This window comes from Rhinopithecus roxellana, chromosome 8 (genome assembly GCF_007565055.1).
Source record: "Rhinopithecus roxellana isolate Shanxi Qingling chromosome 8, ASM756505v1, whole genome shotgun sequence".
Classification (NCBI taxonomy): domain Eukaryota; kingdom Metazoa; phylum Chordata; class Mammalia; order Primates; family Cercopithecidae; genus Rhinopithecus; species Rhinopithecus roxellana.
Window position 1 is genome coordinate 22,890,286 of NC_044556.1, and position 21,380 is coordinate 22,911,665.

The 21,380-nt window shown below is 39.8% G+C and overlaps 1 long non-coding RNA gene across 2 annotated transcripts in view; it reads right to left on the reverse strand.

Moving 5' to 3' along the window:
• The window catches only part of LOC115899093, a 215,625-nt gene that overhangs the window by 53,749 nt on the left and 140,496 nt on the right, over nucleotides 1-21,380 (reverse strand). For both annotated transcript variants that reach the window (XR_004058719.1, XR_004058718.1), the window contains one exon: nucleotides 17,822-17,988. This is a non-coding gene — a long non-coding RNA (uncharacterized LOC115899093). The remainder of the gene's footprint in view (nucleotides 1-17,821; nucleotides 17,989-21,380) is intronic.

The window sequence follows — 21,380 nt, forward strand, 5'->3', positions numbered from 1 at the left end:
TATTTAACCTCTTATCTGTAGCTATCTGCTTAGGCACAAAAGGAAAGTCAGCTTCTTGCATGACTCAGCTTTCAGCTTAATTTTTTTCCTTTGGCGTAGTGAATTGAAGTCTCGAATTTTTATTTTCCTTTCACATTTCTCCACCCTTTTCTTTTTAAAAGCTTTTAGAGAAAGCATTTTAGAAGAAAGTGAGTCTCTGGTATTAGGTTTTATCTGATGTCTCATGGCAAGGACAGTTTATTCCTAGACAGATAGGTCCCAAGTTGTTAGGCAAGCTCACCTTTAGTAAGTTGTGAAGTCTTACATCCCACAAAGGAAAAAAAAACATAGGAGAAGGAAGAGAGAAAGAAAACAACAAACGAAAAAGGAGAACAATCCTGGAAACCTGATATATGCCATATTACTCTGAAGTCCATATATCAGTAGGCAAGCATGAAAGTGGTTTATGTATATAAATAGGATGGTATTATTTTCTTCCAAAGTTTAAGTTGTCTAGCTTCAGTTTGTATGGCATTTTAAAAAGCACAGCTTAGTTTTTCATGATTTTCAAATCAGGAAAAATGGGGAAAAAAGGAAAAGAAGGAAAAAAATTGAAAACATTATTTTGGAGACTTGTAGCCAGGAAAAATTTTAGAATTCAGTCCAAATTGTAGAAAATAATAAAAATTAAAAAGCCTTAGGCAAGGTTAGAATCTAATAATGGGTGTACACAGTTTATTTGGAAACATAACTTTTCTCTGTGCAATTCCCCAATTTTATTAAAGACAAAATTGTAGTAGAACCAATTTGCTTGTAAAATAAGTTTTAGTTCTATTATACTTGCCTTAATTATTTGCATAAATTGCAGCAAGAATAACCACTTGCCATATAGGCTGTCTCTCTTTTTTTAAAATTAGCTTTGCTGAAACCTTTATCATAAGGAGTCTAAGATTAGACCTTCTTAAAAGCCTTGAGCCCAGCCTGCAGATACCTGTGTGAATTGGGTGAATTTCTCTCTTTTTGAGGTGCCAAGAAAACTTGGGGTTCCTAGGCCTGACAGAAAGTGATGTTCTTCACTTACCACAGGTCAGGACCCTGTAAGGGACAATGTATAAAGTCAGTTTTTCAGGGGGCTTTTATCAGCTCTGTAGGTCAGCCTCCTTTTCTCAAGGCAATCTGAAAATGCCATTTCAGTCAAAGCCTTGGTAAAACAACCAGTGTCTCCAGTGATGCCCTCTTATAAAAGAAAACAGATCCTCATTGAACTTATACAAATAATTATATTGTCACAAATCAACAATACTCACAAAATAGCTTCCAAATTTTGGAGAAATTAGGTTGAGAGAAAGGATATGTTTTAAATTTTGCTCATAAGAGCATACTTTACTCAATTGTTAAAAGCTATAAAAAGCTTAAAAGAAGAGAAAGTTTTCTTGACTTTGAAAAACAAAACAAAAAGAATCAGCAAATGTTTTAAACAAAAAGTCATAAAAGATTATTTCAATCTTCAGTTAGTTCAGTCCATTCAATTAACTCCTGTTCTGCTCGTTATTGGATCAACAATCCTCATGAATACATCAGACCTCCCTGAGAGTCCTGGAAGTTTTTCTCTATTCCAATGGCACAATCTCTCAATTTACCAGAAACCTATATTTAAGAGTACTCCTCAAAGTTCTATAGCTGATTATAAACTGCCCTATAAAAGGATCAAAGTAAAACAGTCATAGATGACAAAAATCTTACAATAGTCATGGTTAAAGACACAATTGACAAAAAAAAAAAAAATTGTTTACTTCTGTGGCATACAAAAGTTTTACATAATCATCATAATTACTACTACTGAAAGCATATACTAAGACACATCAGAATCACAGGATTCTCATATAATTTTGGAACAAACACTAATATCACCTTTATATAAATATAATCCATTAAATACCATTTATATAAATATAATCCATTAACTACCATTTTATATTTGACAATGCTTCCTTTATTATTTTATTGTACCAAATAAACCAAATATGTTTCTTTTAGACTTCATGAGACCTAATATCAAAACATTAATGAGGTCAAAAGGACTGAATTTAGAATATGATTTTGGAAAGTTTGTCAAATATCTAAAGTTTAAAACACTTGATATCACAAAATAGGATCACAGGTCATTGTAAAATCAGTCATTCATTTAGCCAAAGTGATAACTCAAAGGTTTAAAATAAAGGCAAAAACCTTTATTCTTTGAGAGAGGAGACTTACTTCCCCAAACAATAAGCCCTGATAAAGACAGCATGGGGCCAATTACATGTCTCACAAATCTTATAAACAAATCTATTAAATTTTAGTCACTTCACTATAACATATAATTTCTATAAACCTTTTTATAACATTTTACAAGTTTTTAAATTAAAGAGTTAGTTAATACTCCAAGAAAATCTTGTTAGTCTGACACAGGGGCCCAGATGCTGGTCTTGCATCCATGTAACATTGATATTAATGTTTAATTCATAGAGAAACCTTAAACTAATTTTATCTCTCAAAATCAGCCCTACAATCTCATGTGGCCTATCTCTTCTTGGTAGCCCTGGGGCCTAGAAGGGTTAAATAGTTTTAATTTCTGGCTCTGTGTCTCATGAATGGTTTATTTTGATACTCATCTTCTCCTGGGTTGGTAGATGAGGCTTTAACTGCTGTCAGTGTTTAAGATTTAGCAGGATTTGGAGTCCTTTCTAGATCCAAAAGTAAAAGCCCTGTAATTTAACAGCACAGGATTTCAAAAGCAATACAGAAAGTTACATAGATATAATAACCTTCATGTTTTTAAATCTCAGTTTTCCTAAGACTTACATTAGTTAGACATAAGAAGAGTATGTCCTGAGTCATAAGTGAAAGTTTTCAATTTCACAGAAGAATTTAAAGCCAAGAGCACACAATGTTATATTGGAAGAAAATATTTCCTTCAGACCATTTAGATAAAACATTTTTAGTATCAGGATACAATAGAAGTTAGAACCTGAGGAAAAAAATTAAAGGAGCTGACGAAAAAGTTGATGGAGAACGTTATTATCTCAGGCTTCTCAAAGGGGAGAGAAAACTGAAAGCAATGACATGCAATAAAAGTTGAAGTTTTGGGTTAAAAAAGTTAAAGTCTCTTAATAATTTTATTAAGATTAAATCAATACCTTCAGATAAATTTGTTGTTCCAACCAACTCTTTAGTTTATTAGTGTATTGCTAAATACCAAAGCCCGACCTCTAGAAAGAATATTATAATTGCCTTTTAGTTATAGTCAATTTGATCACATAAAGTTTTTTTCATAAATTATCTTTTACAACCCTTATTCGAACTTGCACAAACCATTTATGACATGCTTAGACTTCCTGTCTTATCCTAACTATCACTCTTTCTTAAATAACCAGTTATTTTATTTTAGGACAAAAAATTTACCATACAAGATCCTTTCTAATATAAAATGATTTTCCTTTTAATCTTTCTTACCCCAAATATCTCTTTATACATATAACTTTCTTTACATTTGTCTTATTTACTGGATCATTTTAGCTTGTTTTATAAACAACCTTTAAATAACCTTTGAATTAGATAAAAATTGTTTCCTAAAAAACACATTGTGTTCTAAAAAACACATTGTTTTTTAGAAAAATGATTTTGTATAATTTTTATTTAAACAATTGGAAATGACCCAGGTATTTAGTGAATATATATTATTTAATTTAAATTTAGGTTCTAAATTATATGACAAGTTTATTTACAAGTATTTATTCTATTACATTTGCCTATTTAATTTTTTTAAATAGTTGATCTAGATTACATATGAAAACTGTGATGGTCATCATTTAGAGTTATTTCCCTGTAAACAATTTGTATAGCCTGTGAATTTCAGGTGTTTGCTTAAGTAAGAATATTAAGGTTAAAGAAATGTTTTGGGTTTTTTTTTTTGTCAATAACTCACGATTTAGCTGTTTTCATTAAACCAACGATATTAAATGCTTTATCAAAAAGTTACACAAAGATAATTCTCTTTTGGGCTACATTTATAGCTTTACAACTCTCATGCCAAATCTTGACACCTTATCATATTTAAGAGAAAAAAATGTAAAACTGTTTGACCAATAAATCTAAACAATAATGTATGTTGGCGATTCTGAAGACATTTCTAATTTTATTTTACTAACAATTTTAAAGCCAATTTATTTATTAAAACTCTATTTAAGTCACATTAACTTGAAAAGCAGTTGGGCTTATGTACTGAATTTGTGAGTTCTCCTTTATTTTTAAGTCACTTTGGTACCTTGTGGTCATAAACATAACAATACACATGTAGGTACACATAAACACGCCTAAGCACACACACACTCATACAAATAAAGATCCTATAGCTTTTACTTCAGAACTCTAGCCATGAGATACTGATACAAACTTAACCAGTTTACCAAAAAACAGCTGGGTGTGAACACGGTTCTTCTCTCAACATCAGCAGAAAGGTCCTCTGAACGAGAAAAAAATTTACATTTTCTTAAGCAAAAACCACATCCTCATGTTTTTATAAACCTCACCAAAACCACATCATACTATCCTACTAATCTAACTTTTAGTAACTCTAATTCCCAGTAAAAAACCTAGGATTACTTAATTTAACTTAACATGACTTTAAGATTTTAAATTGTTATAGAGGATTTTGAGACTAAATTTACTAAATTAATTTCACTAAAGATTACTAAAGTCATGTGAACTGAAAAGCCTCTGAGCTAGCTTCTATTAGGCTGATGAACACTGACTTTTCTTTAAGCCAATTAATTAGAGTTCTTTCACATAATTGATAGTGAAATGTTATTTCCACACGAGACATAGGAACATATAGACATAATAGACACCCAGACAGAGGCAGATCTTACAGATTTAAAAGTTCTCATTCGCCTGTTTTCAAAACTTTTCTCTTCTCTATTTTAGACTGTTAATGTCATGATTATCTGTTCTATGTTCTAAACAATTGTTAATGAGGCAATGTAAATTTGCATCCCAAAGACATGACTTAGGTGAAACAAGGTAGAAAATGTACATCTCAAAGGCACACACTTAGATCTAAACAAAGGCAATGTCTGTTATGTGAACTTTAAGCCATTGTAGGGACTGAGAAGCTCTTACTAAGTGGAGATTTCCTGTAAAGATGTAAATTTCCTTTGCAAAGAATTTTATTAAAGTGACTCAGTTTGATAGGTGTTATTTTCAATTTAGCTTGATTATATTACTAGCTTTATGGTAGATCCCTTTAAGGAATAGCGCCAAGAAAGCATATGCAATTTTCTTAATTTAAATGTGCAAAGAAATAAGTAGCCCCCTGTAGTAATGCTATTTCCTATAAACTGTCCTTAGCCAACCCTAAGATTGTGGTTCTCTGCCACCATTACATAACACCAAGCCAAATTCTCTCACTGTACAAGGTAATCTCTGGTACCCCCACCAAAGACAAAGATGTCAGGTAATGGAATACAAGAAAGTGGAACTTTAGACCTGAGAAAAATCTGCCCATGACTTTTGAAACTCCACAAAGAAAGCAGGACACCCCCAAAAAGGGTGAATGGCAAATTTATTCTGAGTTCTTTAAGGGGTCTGATTAGAAGCCTTCTCTGTTTTGTTTTTTGTTTGTTTGTTTTTTTGTTTTTGTTTTTGTTTTGAATTTGCTTCGTACCAAAGATGGCAAAAGGGGAAGGAGGAATAGAATGGAATAAGAGTAAACAAAAGGACAATCTTTTAAGAAAGGAAGTGAACAGAGAAACTGTTTGAGTAGGTAGTTAGGCAGACATAAGAATGGCAGGACAGCGCCCTACCCCTCAACCAGGACTGCCAGGAGACCGTCAGGTGATGGTCAGGCAGTTATTAAACTGTCTCTCTAAAACAATTGGTCACAGCCAGCACCAGGGAAATTCAGTCTCCCAATAGATAGAAACACCCAAAGCTGTTGATCAGCTGTCTTCCAGTAAGATCTCAGGAGCTGGGCAAGTGGACTCAATCACGCACATGCTAAGAGGCAAAATGGCAGAGTTTAACTGGTATATGACCTTCCTCTAGGAACACTCGACTGGTAAGGGAACAACGCTTCAAGTGAGCATGCGCAGAACTTCATTAAATACACTATGCCTGCGGCCCCCTCCCAAGTGCAGGGAGGCCACTGCACATGTGGACAGCCCATCCCAAAGGAAGAATCAGGGCAGAAGAGACACAAGACCTTGGAAGCATGCCAACATAAAAAACCCCAAGTTTACATTTGGATCTCTCAAGTTGTCCTCTTGCCCCTCTTCCAAGTGTACTTTACTTCCTTTCATTCCTGCTCTAATACTTTTTTTTTTTTTTTTTTATTTGAGACAGAGTCTTGCTCTGCCGCCCAGGCTGGAGTGCAGTGTCCGGCTCTCAGCTCACTGCAAGCTCCGCCTCCGGGTTCACGCCATTCTCCTGTCTCAGCCTCCCGAGTAGCTGGGACTACAGGCGCCCGCCTCGTCGCCCGGCTAGTTTTTTGTATTTTTTAGTGGAGACGGGGTTTCACCGTATTAGCCAGGATGGTCTCGATCTCCTGACCTCATGATCCGCCCGTCTCGGCCTCCCAAAGTGCTGGGATTACAGGCTTGAGCCACCGCGCCCGGCCTCTAATACTTTTTAATAAACTTCCACTCTTGCTCTATAACTTGCCATGGTCTCTCATTCTGCCTTATGCCCCTCAGACGAATTCTTTCCTCTGAGGAAGCAAGAATCAAGTTGCTGCATACTCATACAGATTTGCTGCTGTTAACAAAACCAAGCGTATGATTTTTTTCTTCTTTTTTGCAGCTGTGAGGAGTTTTAGCCAATTCAAAAACATTGCTCCCCATAATTTGAAATTCTCATTTAGATTTGACCAAGTCAGGTAGAGTTGGTCAAATCCAATGTGAGAAAGACTAAAATAAACAAACAACAAAACAACAACAACAACAACAAAACCAGTGCGATTACTGAGCATTTTAGTGTTAAGAGGAAATTAAGATCAGCTGGTTGTTGATCTTAACTCTTAGTCATTAAGCAGGATTTTCAAGACAAAACTCCAATTCAGCTACTTACCTAGGAATATTGCCTAGGCTCAATACTGCTCTCTACCATTTTAGAAGCAGTAGAAGACTCAAACTCACCTTCCTTGTTGGATGCAAGCTGAAACTCCAGAAAGGAGCTGCCTGCCATCAATTGTCATGGAAACAGAAAAACTCGCCATTTTTTTTGGAAGTGAGTAAAACTCCAGAAAAGGAGTTGTACTTCAAAATAAACCTTAGATCTCAACCAAATTTGGGGTGATCAGGGATTCTCTGGAGGGAGGAGCTCCCGCAGAAAATTGTCTTATCTTTGTTTGAGCAACAAAGATAACCTAAGCTGATTCCAAGCACTGGTAGAAGATTTGTCAAAGGTCAGGGATTCTCCTCTCAGAATCCCTTCCATTGGCTGCCAATTTGTAAGCCAAAAAGTATCTGAGACAGGTCTCAATCAAGTTAGAAGTTTATTTTGTCAAGGTTAAGGACACACCCAGAAGAAATAAAGACAGAGCCACAGAAATAGTCTGTGGTCTGTGCCTTTCTCCAAAGATTAGTTTGAGGACATCAATATTTAAAGGCAAAAAGTGGACTGGAGGGGAAAGAGGAAGGGTATGGTAATCCCTATGTTGCAAGAAAAAAGGAGCAGGTAGAGGAATAGTGAATTATGTATTCATCTTATGCTCAGTAAATCGGCACTTTTCATAAGATAAAGTGAACATAAACTAACTGCCTGTGGAGATATTTAACCTCTTATCTGTAGCTATCTGCTTAGAAGCAAAAAGAAAGGCAGCTTCTTGCATGACTCATGCAAAGTCATTAAGCATGACTTTTAGCTTAATTTTTTTCCTTTGGCAGAGTGAATTGAGATCCTGAGTTTTTACTTTCCTTCCATACATATAATGGAGATAAATCTCTTGGAGAAATTTTGAAGATTCTCTCTGAAGATTAAATTGATCATATATCAAAAGTATTCAATACAGAGCCTGTTTGGTCAGTAAAAAACTGTGAAGTCCTTTCTATTCTTTTGTGTATTTCATAGAGTGGGCAATGGATGGAGGGGACAGGTGGTCCATTTCCCTTTTTCTAGGGTAGCTTAGCAAGACACTAGTCATAGCAATAACTCTGAACCAATCCATTTCCTTTTCTTAGTGAAGGTTAAAGTTTTGTTTGAATTTTACTAAAAGAAGTGCCTTTGTCAAGGATGACTTCCAGAACTAGGGTTGGCTGCTTTGATTAGCAACTGATCTGGAAAGAGTACCCACCTCAGTTCAAAGTCATTCCTTGCTCTTTGAAGAAGATAAAGTAAGCACGTGATTTCTCTCACCAGCACAAGGAAAACTTCTCCAGGTAGAGGAAGGATGAAGACCTGTCCTGCAATCTTTGCTTCTTGAACCACCTTCACAGATTTCACAGGGGCTAAAAAAGTCTGTCTCCTCCCAGTTCAGCAAAGAAAAGCAACATCCTTTCTCTTCTGTAGTCAGCCTTCATTCAGGCTTAATGGAGTGAAAAAAATTATAATCCTCTTCTCAGAGAGGACTGTCTTTATTGAAGAAAAGACCCTGATAAACATCTGGGGTTAGAAGGTGAGATCCTGAATCATGACTCAGCTGAAGACAAGCTCATTAAAAGATAATTAAACTTTTCTGAATTAGAATTCAATGGAACTTGAACAGAAAAGATTTGTTGGGGGGGTGATGGAGAAAGAAGAAAGATGGCAAGCCACGTGGTTGAGAGGCCAAAAAACTGCTGGGAATAAGGAGGTCTGCTTCAGATTCCAAAGTCATTTTCCCTGTTCTGATGTACTTAACTCCACAGCTTCCTTACCCCTTCAGGACAGTCTGCTTTACAGGCATTCACATTGAGTAGGAGTGGCTTTTTTAGTGGCAGTCAAGTGAATAGGCCAAGTCCCACATGTGGGTCACTTTGATGTAAAACAAAGACAACATCTACAGACTGAAGAGCTGAGTCAGAAACTGAACTAATTCAGTGGAAGCAGGAACTCAAAAGCCAAGGCTGACCACAAGCAAGTCGTTTTAGAATTTGTGAATATTGTAGGGGTGATTTTTCTTGTCCACGGGTCTTTGAATTGGTATTTGAGCCCATCTTTATGCATCTTATAGGACGAGGTAGGATTCTCTGGGTGCCATGCATGTGGCATCTCCTAGACAAACTCAGCTAGTTTATCCCAGCATCTTTGGGATCTGCCTTGCCTCAGGAGTGTCTGCTCCTAAGGCAGTGAGGTTCTCTACTGTGGTAAGTGTGAAAATAACCATTATCTTGTTATAGAACCAAACCCAGTTTGGTCCACTGGCTCAGCACAGTAACACCAGATACCCACACCAAGGTTTGTAGCAGGAAAAAGGAAGGTGTTTATTCGCAGGGCGCCAGGCAAGGAGGATCGAGCAGCTAATGCTTAAGTCCCAACCTTCCCCATATGGTTTGTAGGTGAAGATTTTTAAAGGCAGGCATAAATTTCAGGAAAGCAGAAGTTACAGACAAAATCATAACTCAATACATGGAGGTTACTTATTGATTTTGGCCTAAAAGGGTGGAATATGTTGAATCAGGGGGCTTACAGGTCACAGTTAGATTCAAAGATTTCTGTAATTGGTTAAAGAAGAGTTTTGTTTAAAAATTTGGGGTCAGTACAAAAGCATGTTACTCTGGTTAGGTATGACTTCCTCCAGGCCTCTCAGAAAGAAATGTAGAACAAAGAACAGTGCTGAGTTCAGTCCCCAGTTCCCCCTTATCTGAGGTCTACATGCAAGAAGATCCATTTGGTGGGGTGCCAGTTTCTGAGAAGCAACTCAGAGACATGGTAAGATGTTATCTTTAGTTTTTGTAGAGGAACCAAACATTCTGTGATTCTAGCTTCCTTGACTATTGTTTTAAGGTACCATTACCTTTTTGCTTATCAAGTTGCTTATTTACTTCTCAGAACTAGCTAGGTGCCTAGAATTTCCCTTGCAGGAACTCAGGATCTTCCTTTCTTTCCATGTTTGGGGGCAGGGGTAGGGAGGAGGCCCTTAAGAGGAATTCTCTAATCCATCTCAATCTTCTCCCATAGACTATCTCTCTCCCAGTTCAGAGTTTAAGGGCCAGAAGGAGGAATTCTTCTCCAATTTCTCTGTCCTTCTTTCTAGGTCTCCAATCTTCCTCAGACTTTACGCCACCACTAGAGATGAAGGTAGCTCACCCCAGGTGGTGGGTCTCACTGCTGTCCGCAGCAAGTGTTCAGAGACTTACCTTCCACCTTCAAGATATACAGAAAGAGTCCCAGAGATGTTTAATGGCAGATCCCACTGAGGTGGCCCCAGGGCCTTTGCTGCCCATCTTTGACCCACTCACCTCCACCTGTTCTGTTCATGCTTCCCAGGCCCTCTCCCAAGATTGGAGAGATCCTCCTGTTATCCACAGCATTCTCCCTTAAACTAATCCCGACTCCCACGTTCCAGGGACCAGTTGGCCAAAAGAAGCCTGTAGGATGTCTATAGGGCAGGCACCACTCTCCCCTGCCAGGGACAGTATCATCTAGCCTGTCCATATCAGATCGTATCTCCAGTCAGATTCCTGATTCCTGACTAGGGCCTCTATTTCTTCCAGACATTCCAGTGGGTTGGCAGAAGTCACTATATTGACTGCAGGAACTTCTGCCTTAGACCCAGCCTTTGTCTTTTCTGTGGCCACTCCTGACCTCCCTTTATCAGTTGCTTTCTTGGAGGAATATTTAGTAGAGAAGAGCCAGGGCCCCCCAGGTTCAGGGGCTCCATCTGCCTTGTCTCTCACAGCCTCAGCTACCTCTCTTGGCTGCCAGTTTGGCCCCTTGTCAGGATCCTGCAAGATTTCTGCAAGGTCTTCTGACCTCCCCCGCTCTATTTTTCTGGGGTGTCCCCCAACCCCTGACTTTCCTCACTGGGGCCTTTTGTTTGTTGGCTACACTATTGGTTTGAGCCATTGCTGGACTTATGGGAACAAGAAGACAACAGGCGAGAAAGCCCTAGGTTTTAGCTTCCCCCAGCAATGTATTCCCTCCACTCCCAGCCACTGGGCATTTGTAAAGTACCCAGAGCCTGGTCATGGCCTCGAATGCATCTTTCTGTCCCATTTTCCATTTAGAGAAAAAAAAAAAAATCTGCAGCTAGCTCACGGCCAGCACTCATTTAATTTTACATAAACATGCTTCTTGAAGCTGAAACAAATCTGACTGATTTTTTCAATGTGAAAACAAAATATAAAAACTGTTCTTGGAGTGATTTCTAAACAGAACTTGTCTCTAATCCTAATGTAACAGAAATGTATATGATGATCCGTATTTAATTTTATTTTTCATGTGGTAAATTTCAAAGCATGGGACAAAGGCAGAACATCACATTCTGCACAAAAATATTGCACTTCTCTCCGGACCTTCTTGCCATCTTTATCATTGTGCGCTCAGCAAACTTTGCAGCCACCAGTTGGATTCTGTTTCCCTGATACCAGTGGTACGCTCTTGGGGAAATGTCTTCCAGACAGGGAAGAAGTGTGACATCATCAGAGCATGGACGACCTTGAAGACGTTGCTGCCCTGGCCTATGATGCTTTTCCAGCATTCTTCCACTCAACGTCAGCCTGAAGTTTACATGGCTTATCATGTGCTCAGGATTGTCCTTCCCAAACAGGATGTAGGAGCTCAGCACTGCAATGTTTAGAGGGTGGCAAAGGAATTTCTTAGACCAGCTGGGCACGGTGGCTCACACCTGTAATCCCAGCACTTTGGGGGGTTTAGGCGGGTGGATCACCTGAGGTCAGGAGTGTGAGACCAGCCTGACCAACATGGTAAAACCTGTCTGTACTGAAAATACAAAAAGTGGCTGGGTCGCAGCTCTCTGGGAGGCTGAGGCAGGAGAATCGCTTGAAGCCGAGAGGCAGAGGTTGCAGTGAGCCAAGATTGCGCCACTGCACTCCAGCCTAGGCGACAGAGAGAGACTCCATCTCAAAACAAAAAAAAAAAAGAAAAGAAAAGTATACACATAATTAAGGCTGGGCATGAAGGCTCACGCCTGTAATCCCAGCACTTTGGGAGGCCGAGGCAGGTGGATCATCTGAGGTCAGGAGTTAGAGACCAGCCTGACCAATGTGGAGAAACCCCATCTCTACTAAAAATACAAAAATTAGCTGGGCGTGGTGGCACATGTCTGTAATTCCAGCTACTTGGGAGGCTGAGGCAGGAGAATCATTTAAACCCGAGAGGCGGAGGTTGCAGTGAGAAGATCGCGCCATTGCACTCCAGCCGAGGTGAGAGAGTGAGACTCTGTCTCTAAATAAATAAATAAATAAATAAGAATTTCTTAGACCAAACCTTGTGCCTTTTGTGCTCAGCTGGATAGGAAGTGAGCATCTGATCAGCCAGTCCACTGCTCCCACATTCTTGTGATAATCCACAATGACACGTGGCTTCTTAGACTTCTTTCCATTTCTGTTTACTTCAATCACAGTATGATTGTGGAATGTGAACAACATTGTCACCTCCTTGTCACACCATTTCAGTGCCATGAGTTCACCACAGAATTAACATCATGCGTAGGAATGCTACATTTTCTAGGATTTGACATTTCCAGTGATCAGGAATGACTATTTTATAAATGGACAGAATGCTATAAACAGAATGATATATTTTGTTCCCAAAGTCGATATACTACAGCAATGCAAAAATAATAATAAAAGCAAAATATTCTGTGGCAAACTTTGGGGGTAAAGTTAGGACTGTAATCTGTGAGTTTTGTTGGGGTGAACTCTGCAGCTGCAAGTGCTCCGGGGCAAATGGGAAATGGGTTAAGAAACCCCTTTCCCACTGCCTCTTTAGATTATGTAATTCACTCTGTTTCTCTAGATGTCCTACTTTTAATAACACAAGCTAAAATGTATTGAGGACATCATATATGCCAGGCACTGTGCTAAGCACTTAGGTTTCAATGAATCACTTAATTCCTACAAAGACCCTGTAAAGCGGGAACTCCTATTATTCTTTCACCTCAGAACTGAGGTGCTGAGAAGTTAAGCAACTTTCCTGCATAGCTAGAAAGTGACAGACTCATCATGAAGCCTGTGTTTTTTATCTCTATGCTCTAGTGCATCTTACTGAGCCTTATTATGTCTGTCAGTCATTTCCTTTACCAAAGAGAACACTCTACTTCCTGCCCACTCAGCGAGTAGATAAGTATGTTTGACCAGCTATCCTTAGCTTGGCACATGTAATGGGTATCAAGTAGTATTTGGGGGATGGATGGAGAGGTAGATGAGTAGGGAGATAGGTAGGGGGGATGGGTGGGTAGATAATGGGCAGACAGTTGGATGAATAAGTTAATGTATGGGTGGATGAATGGGTGGTGGGTGGATAGATGGGTGGATGAATAGATACATGGGTGAGTGGATCATGGGTGAAAAGATGAGTGGATGGATGATGGATGGATGGATGGATGGATGGATGAATAATTGGATGATAAGTGGAGAGATGGGTGGATGAGTAGATGGGTGGATGAATGGATGATGAGTGAATAGATGGAAGGATGAGTGGAGGGATAGACTGATGGGAGGATGGATGGGTAGATGGACTGCCACATGATCAAGGGTCTTTTATGAAGAAAAACATTTAGGAACACAAGAAGCCCAACTAATCTAGAGCTACATACTCTCTGGCTGATTTGTTGCCTCTTTTCTCCAGATCCTATGATCTATTCTGTTTGCAAGAGGAGGGCTTCCTCTAGGTATCTAGCCCCTACAGAACAAACAGAGCAACTGTGTTCCCTCTAACAGCTGCTTCTGCCTATGTTTATTTTCATAGGTGCTTCACATTAACTTTGGAATTCAAAATGGATTTGCTCAGGGTGGCTTGGTTTTCAGTAAGGTTGGCTGTTCCTTGATTCTGGTGGGATCCTGTGGCCCAAACCTGACTCAGAAGCATTGGCCTGCGGGATGCACTGTTTATGTCTGGAAGTCTGAGGCACCCCTATTGTGCAGAAACAAGGAAATCCACATTTTCCAACACTTCAGCTACAAAACAGAGGCTAGGACTGAATATAGTGTGCTTTTGTAACTCCGAAAAAGTTCATAAAAAAGCCAAGCTTGCAGGATGGGGACAAACTCCCTTATCAGGCCTTTCCCCTTCACTTCCAGATTCCTGTCGACCCTCATCCTAACTCCCACACAACAGCCAGACCTCTCCTCTTGTTCCCCTGATTCCAGATGACAAACTCACTCTTGCTAAGGTATTAGTGATTTACTTCTTTTCTTTACCATTAGAAAAAAATTTCTTCAATAAAAGTCATATTAAACTCAAAGCCAGAGTCACTCAAATTGCCCAAGCAGGTCATATCCACTGGGTCTGTCATTCAGGCTATTAGTTTCATGTATTCTTTTTATTAATATTATATTTAAATCAAATTGATCAGAAAATAACTCAAGCCCAAGTTCATTTCCCATTGACTTTAATGTTTCTAGAGAGGTTCTTCCTGTCCTCCTCAGACTGAAGGTTTGGGGCACAAACATGCTAACTGCTCTCACCAATCCCGGGACCCTCAGCCCATGTCTCACTGCAAGGTATGCAATTCACCAGAAGTGGCCTGCCCTGTCCCTTATATAAGGCCTATTTGCCCCTTCAGAGTGACAAGATGCTCCAGCCATGAGGCTGGGGCTGCAGTGCTTCTCTGGCAGTGCTCTATCATCGTCCTCAAGTACTAAGTTGGTGAAATGTAATTACAGTGTTTGCCTTTTTTTTTTTTTTTTTTTTGAAGGCAAAAACTGCAATTACTTTTGCACCTACCTAATAGTTGTAGTACAGGAAGGTAGAGTTACCTCCACTGGAGAGTTTTCAAGATGTTGACTAAAGCATGCATTTTGACATGGGCATAAAAGAAAGAAAAAATTGCATTTGCCCTCCTTTGGTCTCCCTCTAAGCTTTTTGATAAGCTGTACATGTCCAGCTCTAATCCTTTTGTCTGATTGTGAGCTAAGATTACAGGTAAACTCTGTGGACTTTCTGCATGAAAACTTATATATACAAAAAAGTTCCTTCCCTTGTGCTCTAAATCCTGTTTGCCATTCAAATAACAGTGGGGAATTGTTGTCGTATCCGATCAGCCTATTTAATGTGAATGCAGATTAAGTCTTTATGCACCCTGAACAAAGGTTTATTAACTCTGAACAAACCTGCCCATGATAGGTGTGTCCCAGCCCCTGGCAATCGTTCATGCTGGGGCCCCAAGCTCCTTTTATTTCTTCAGATGGAGGGAAGGTGTGCTCTTGGCAGGGAGGAAGTAGTCAGTGTGAAACTGGAGAAAGGCATCCAGTCTTCCAAGTGGACACGGTGTCCCCATGCACGGTTAGCAGGCAGGGTGCAGGCTGATTTCAGCCCACTCGGCCCCTCAGGGATAGTGCGTACGGTGCCCCGGCCCCTAGGTTTACCTGGCTTTGCTATGAGGATCTCTGGCTGCTCTGGAGAGAGTTAAAAGTGTTTTAGCTTTTGGAATGCTTGCTACAGATTTGCCCATAACAGACCTAAAAACAGCAAGCGTGACAGCATTGGAGCGATGAGAGTATCTAGAGTTGGCAGGCTGGCCAGGGGCTGCATCACCCCTGCGAGTTCAGAGGCACTTCTCATCAATGCCCACTCAGCAAAAAGACACTGAATCTCAACACTGGAACATGGAAAATTTCTCTGAAATTCTCCAGCCCAAACAGCTCTTAGATGTGCAAAGCATAATTGACAGAAACTTGAAGCTAGAAGCATCCTTGAAAGGCCACCTATGCCAACCCCCAGGTTTTAGGCAAAAACACCCTTCAACTATTCTAGAAAATACTCCTGGCAGCTGATGGAAAGATTGCGGGCTTAAAATTTCCTTTTGAAAATATGACGGATGAACTCTGAGGGCGTCCTGCATCCTTGTCTTTTTATTTTTTAATTTTATTGTGTGATGAAAGAAAAATTCTCTAAAGTCAGACGTCAACAACCCACCCCCACCACTATTCTCCTCCTCCTCCTCTTTGGTTGGTTCCCTGGGAGACAAGATAAATGAGCAGCAAGGTTTTTGAAGCCAATGCTCAGGAACAACAACTGTGAGAAAATAAAGGAAGTAGGACTGAGCTGCAGTACAACTGTCATACAATCGGGGCAGCCTCAGTTTAGCAACCCGGGCGGAAAGTACTTCTCTCTCCCTGCATCAAGGGATCAGTCTCAGGAAAGGACCAGGATCGGAGCAGATTGGGTCCCGTGCCCACTCCCTGGTCCAATCACTGTGGTCAGGGGATGAGTGATAATGATTGGCCAGGCCCAGGTCACATGGCCACAAATGCCAGGAGAACGGAAAATCTTGCTGGAAAGACAAAAACAAAAGCTATCACACACCTCTAAAACTACCTCTCAAAATTGTGAAAAGACTAGTGAAAGTATACGTAACTGTTTGGGAGGCCTAGGCGGGCGGATCACCTGAGGTCAGGAGTTCAAGACCAGCCTGGGCAACGTGGTGAAACCCCGTTTCTACAAAAATACAAAAATTAACCAGGCTTGATGGTGGGTGCCTGTAATCCCTGCTACTCGGGAGGCTGAGGCTGGAGAATCAAATTAAACCTGGGAGGCAGAGGTTGCAGTGAGCCAAGATCATGCCACTGCACTCCAGTCTTGGCGACAGAGCAAGATTCTGTCTCAATTGAAAAAAAAAAAAAAAAAAGTATACATAACTGCCTAACAGAGGACATAATAGGACACACCCAATAAATGGTCATTGTTGTTTCCTCCAGCACCACCATAAGAAGGAAGGCAAACAATCTTTCTTCTACAGCCTTGGAGCAAACAGGTGCTGATAAAATCAACATTAGTTCAAGCCTCACTCCTAAAGTTGAACTGAGCCTGAACCTTTTTGAAGAATGAAGAATGTTTAGCAAACATTCCCCTCCAGTATGCCTAATCTTCATGTATCTTTGTACTTCCTCAGCCAGATGGGCCTGGACCACCAGAAACGTCATAAGGATGTTTATCTCCCTGAAAACTTCGATGGTCCAAAAGTATTTCCAAAGAAAGACAGTCCCCAGTGTTTTTCTGACCTCTTCACAGAGCCAGAGTCAGGACATTTGGATGAAGTGGGGAAAATTCCTGTGTCTGAACTGAATATCAGCATCCTGCAACGTCTTGTTGCCAAGAATGGGTCATGTATGTCCTTCCCCTCCTCAAAGCTATAAACCTCTCCAGAACCTCCTGAAGAATTAAGGACAGAGAGTTCTGGGCCCTCGGTGACAAGCCCACCACCCCTACTCCCCTGCTCCAATACTATGCTGTGGCCAGTCGGATGTCCTGAAATTCCCCAAACTCCAGGGTCACCTGCCCTCTGCCTCTTTATCATGCTCACTGTTCCCTGTACGAGAACATGATCTTCCCATCTACAGCTCCCCTAACCCAACCCTCAAAATCCCACTAATTTTCAAGCCCCACCCCAAAGCCTTTCCTACCCTTTCAACCAACTATGGTCTCGACTACCTTTAGTCTCCTTATGGAATATATGTATTTTGCCTTATGCTATGTTAACTTGAATGATGATCTTCATAATTTATTTAAAGAACATTTATCAAGAACTTACTATGTATCTGTACTAGGCACTGGTGAGGAGATGCATGAGATAAAATGAACTAGCCAATCTGGGGCTCTTGGCAACCCAGGTGCAATGTATTTCAACTGACGAATTTCCAGCATTTTAAAATTCATTTGCTTGTACTACCTAGCTCATGCATTAGATAATTCGGTCACTAACCTGCTCTGAGTTTTGGTGTCCCTCGATGACAAAATGAGAGCTTCAGGCTACATGATCACTGAAGATCTCTTCCCACGCAGCAATAAATCTCTCACGTTCTGTCATTGCCTTGTCAGCACTTCATCAGTTTGTTCCTCTTTTATCATCCAGCAATACAAGGTGTCCCTCTGAGCGTCAGAAAATTGGGAGCAGAAGTTTGGAATTAATACATAATAGCATATCTATGTTTGCTGAACATAAACAGTGTGGTGGTCAAGTTGGTGAAAAGCCATAACCTCTTATCTGGACCACAATCTCTTCATCGTAAAATGGGACAGTGGGAGTAAAAGTCACTAAGGCCCCTTCCAGCTCTGACACTCTGTGATTCATAATCATCCCCTCTTTTCCTCCCACAAGAGCACATCATGTTCTGCAAGGAGATGGCTGACAAACCACCTGGAAGAGGGAAGCAAACACTCATCCACCCCGAGCCTCACCCCAGGGAGACAAGCAGAGTCTGGAGAAAAGGCTGCAGTGGAATCCAGAAGGCTTGGGTTTTAGCTGCTGGCCCCCATTCTCTGCATAAATTTGCTGTGGGAACCATTTGAACAACTTTAGTCTCTGGAAAGAGCAACAGCCAACATTACTTGATTAAATAACTCATGCTCCTTAACTCATCTCCCAGCTCCCTTTTCCCAGGTTTGGTGCCTGCAGGGTCCTGACCACAGTCTCATGGGTAGAATGAACTGCATGGTCTGCAGCACCATGTTGAAGACTCCAGCTTCAATCAAAGAACTTGTTGGCCAGTTACTTGTCACTCAAATTACATGATGGATGATGAAAACTGTAGTCAACTGACACTGTTCCGAGCAGAGAAGAAGCTTTTTAAATGGATCTCCTTTTAACCTACTATATTCTGTCTTTGTCCATTCTTGCAGCTGTAACAAAATACCTTAGACTGTGTGATTTATAAATAATAGAAATTTATTTCCCATAGGCTGAAGGCTGGGAAGCTCAAGACCATGGTGCCAGCAGATTTGGTGATTGGTAAGATATTGTTCTCTGCTTCCAGGGTGGCTCCTTGTTGCTGTGTCTTCACATGGCAGAGGGAAAAAAGGGGTGGACTCTCTCCCTCAAGCTCTTTTATAAGGGTTCTACTCCCACCTGTGAGCACTCTACCAAAGGTGCCACTTTGTAATACTATCTTAATTTGGGGGCTCAGTTCTAACACATACATTTTGGAGGGACATATACATTCAAACCATAGTATTTTTCATCTTCCTGTAAAATATGCTGGCCAATGCCTCTCAGCATGAAGCCCACACCCTATGCTTTAGCTGCCACCAGCTGAGCTATATGAGCTATATGCTTACCAGGGGGCAGCTGCACTTGTCCCCAAGCCTGTTTATGGCAACAGTCCTTTAATTGTAACCATGTAATTTACTTGAGTATCAAATAAAGCAATGAAATATAAGTGCAAAAAGAGATCTGTTGGTTATATAAAAAGAAAACTAAATGAAGGGGCAAACAAAGGTAAATTTATAAAAATATTTGCAGTCAATTTTGATGTTTGAAGTAAGTGGTGGTGTTTGATGAAAATGGTAAAAAATGTAGAAAGATTCTACACTCAGTCCTATAGTGTCTATATCTTATTTCCCTTTGAAGAAGCTAAAACTAAAAATTATAAAAAAGACAGTGTAACTGTAGTTTATATAACAAAAACAAAACACAAATGCCAATCAGAAGGACCCATACTGAAAGAAAAAAAGTCTTAACATCAAAACATTGACTAATTTTTTTTTCTTTTTCTTGAGATGGAGTCTCACTCTGTCATCCAGGCTGGACTGCAGTGGTGCGATCTCAGCTCACTGCAACCTCTGTCTACTGGGTACAAGTGATTCTTCTGCCTCAGCCTCCCCAGTAGCTGGGATTACGGGCATGCACCACCATGCCCAGCTAATTTTTTTGTATTTTTAGTAGAGACATGGTTTCACCATGTTGGCCAGACTGGTCTCAAACTCCTGACCTCAAATGATCCGCCTGCCTTGGCCTCCCAAAGTGCTTCAGTTACAGGCATGAGCCACTGTGCCTGGCCCTGAACAATCTTTTAAGTTAAAATACAATATATAAGATATGTTTGAATCAATTTCGTTACTTTTTAAGTACAAACCTAAAAATATTTTAGCTGAACATAATGACATTCTGTAGTCTGGGACCCAGATATTTCACAGTTTTTCAACTTACATTAATATTTTGGGATTGTCTCCATAGTTATTATTATTATTATGACAAATCTCAAGCATATATGAAATAGAAAAGTAGAGTGAACCTCCATATCCCATTGTTCACACCGTACCATCTATGCTTCATCTTTTTCCTTTGCTGATGTAGTTTAAAACAAATTTCAGACATGTCATTTTATTCCTACTTCAGGGATATCAGTAGATATCTCTTAAAAATATGGAGATTTTCTTATATAATTGCAACACCATCATACCTAACATAATTAGCGACAGTTCTTTGGTGTCACCTAATACTTTTGCCTTTTCTTAGATTGCCCCCAAAATGTCTTTTCACTGTCAGTTTGCTCAAATCATGATATAACTACAATGTACACATTACATTAGGTTGTGTCTCTAATGCCTTTTTAAATTTAGAACAGTACCCCCTTTTTATGCTACTAATTTGTTGAAAAATCCCTTTTATAAATAGAGATGTGAAAATTTCAAAGAATTCAGAGAATTTCAAAGGATAGCAATTGACAAGGTTTTATTGCTGAGAAATCTCAAAAAATGCCAAAACAGACTCCAGATTTCTCAGGGTACTTGGGGAGCTAATGTTGTCATGGCCCAGGGAAGAGTTTCCACCTCTTTCAGACTGACAAAATGAACAAAGAACTGGAGCCTGGGTTGAAAGATGAAAGGTTTAAAGTTCTGAAAAGTAAAGATTCAAGCTGTCAAGGAAATGCAAATCAAAAACAATGAGATACCACATCACACCCACTAGGATGACTGTAATCAGAAAAATATAATAAACAAGCATTATTGAGGCTGTGAAGAAATTGGAACCCCCATACTTTGCTACTGGGAACATATTTTGAAAAACAGGCTGACAGTTCCTCAGATATTAAACATAGGGTGAGCAATGACCCTGAAATTCCACTCCTAGATATACACTCAAGAGAAATGAAAACATATGTCCTCACAAAAACTTGTATGTGAACGTTCATAGAAAATTATTCATAATAGCCAAAAAGTCAACACAATCCAAATGACCATGATGAATGGATAAATTGGCTGGTAGAACCACACACTGGAATATTATTCAGTCATAAAAAGGAATGAAGAACTGCTATGTGCTACAATGTGGGTAAGGCTTGAAGATATTAGGCTAAGTAAAAGAAGCCAGCCTTCTGAAGTACACATATTGTATGATTCCATTTATGTGAAATATTCATAATTGATAAGTACAGGGACAGAAAGTAGATTAGTGATTGCCTAGGGCTGGGAAATTGGGAGGATTGGGGGAAGGATGACTAAGGAAATTCTTTTTGGAGTGATGAAAATGTTTGGAATTAGTA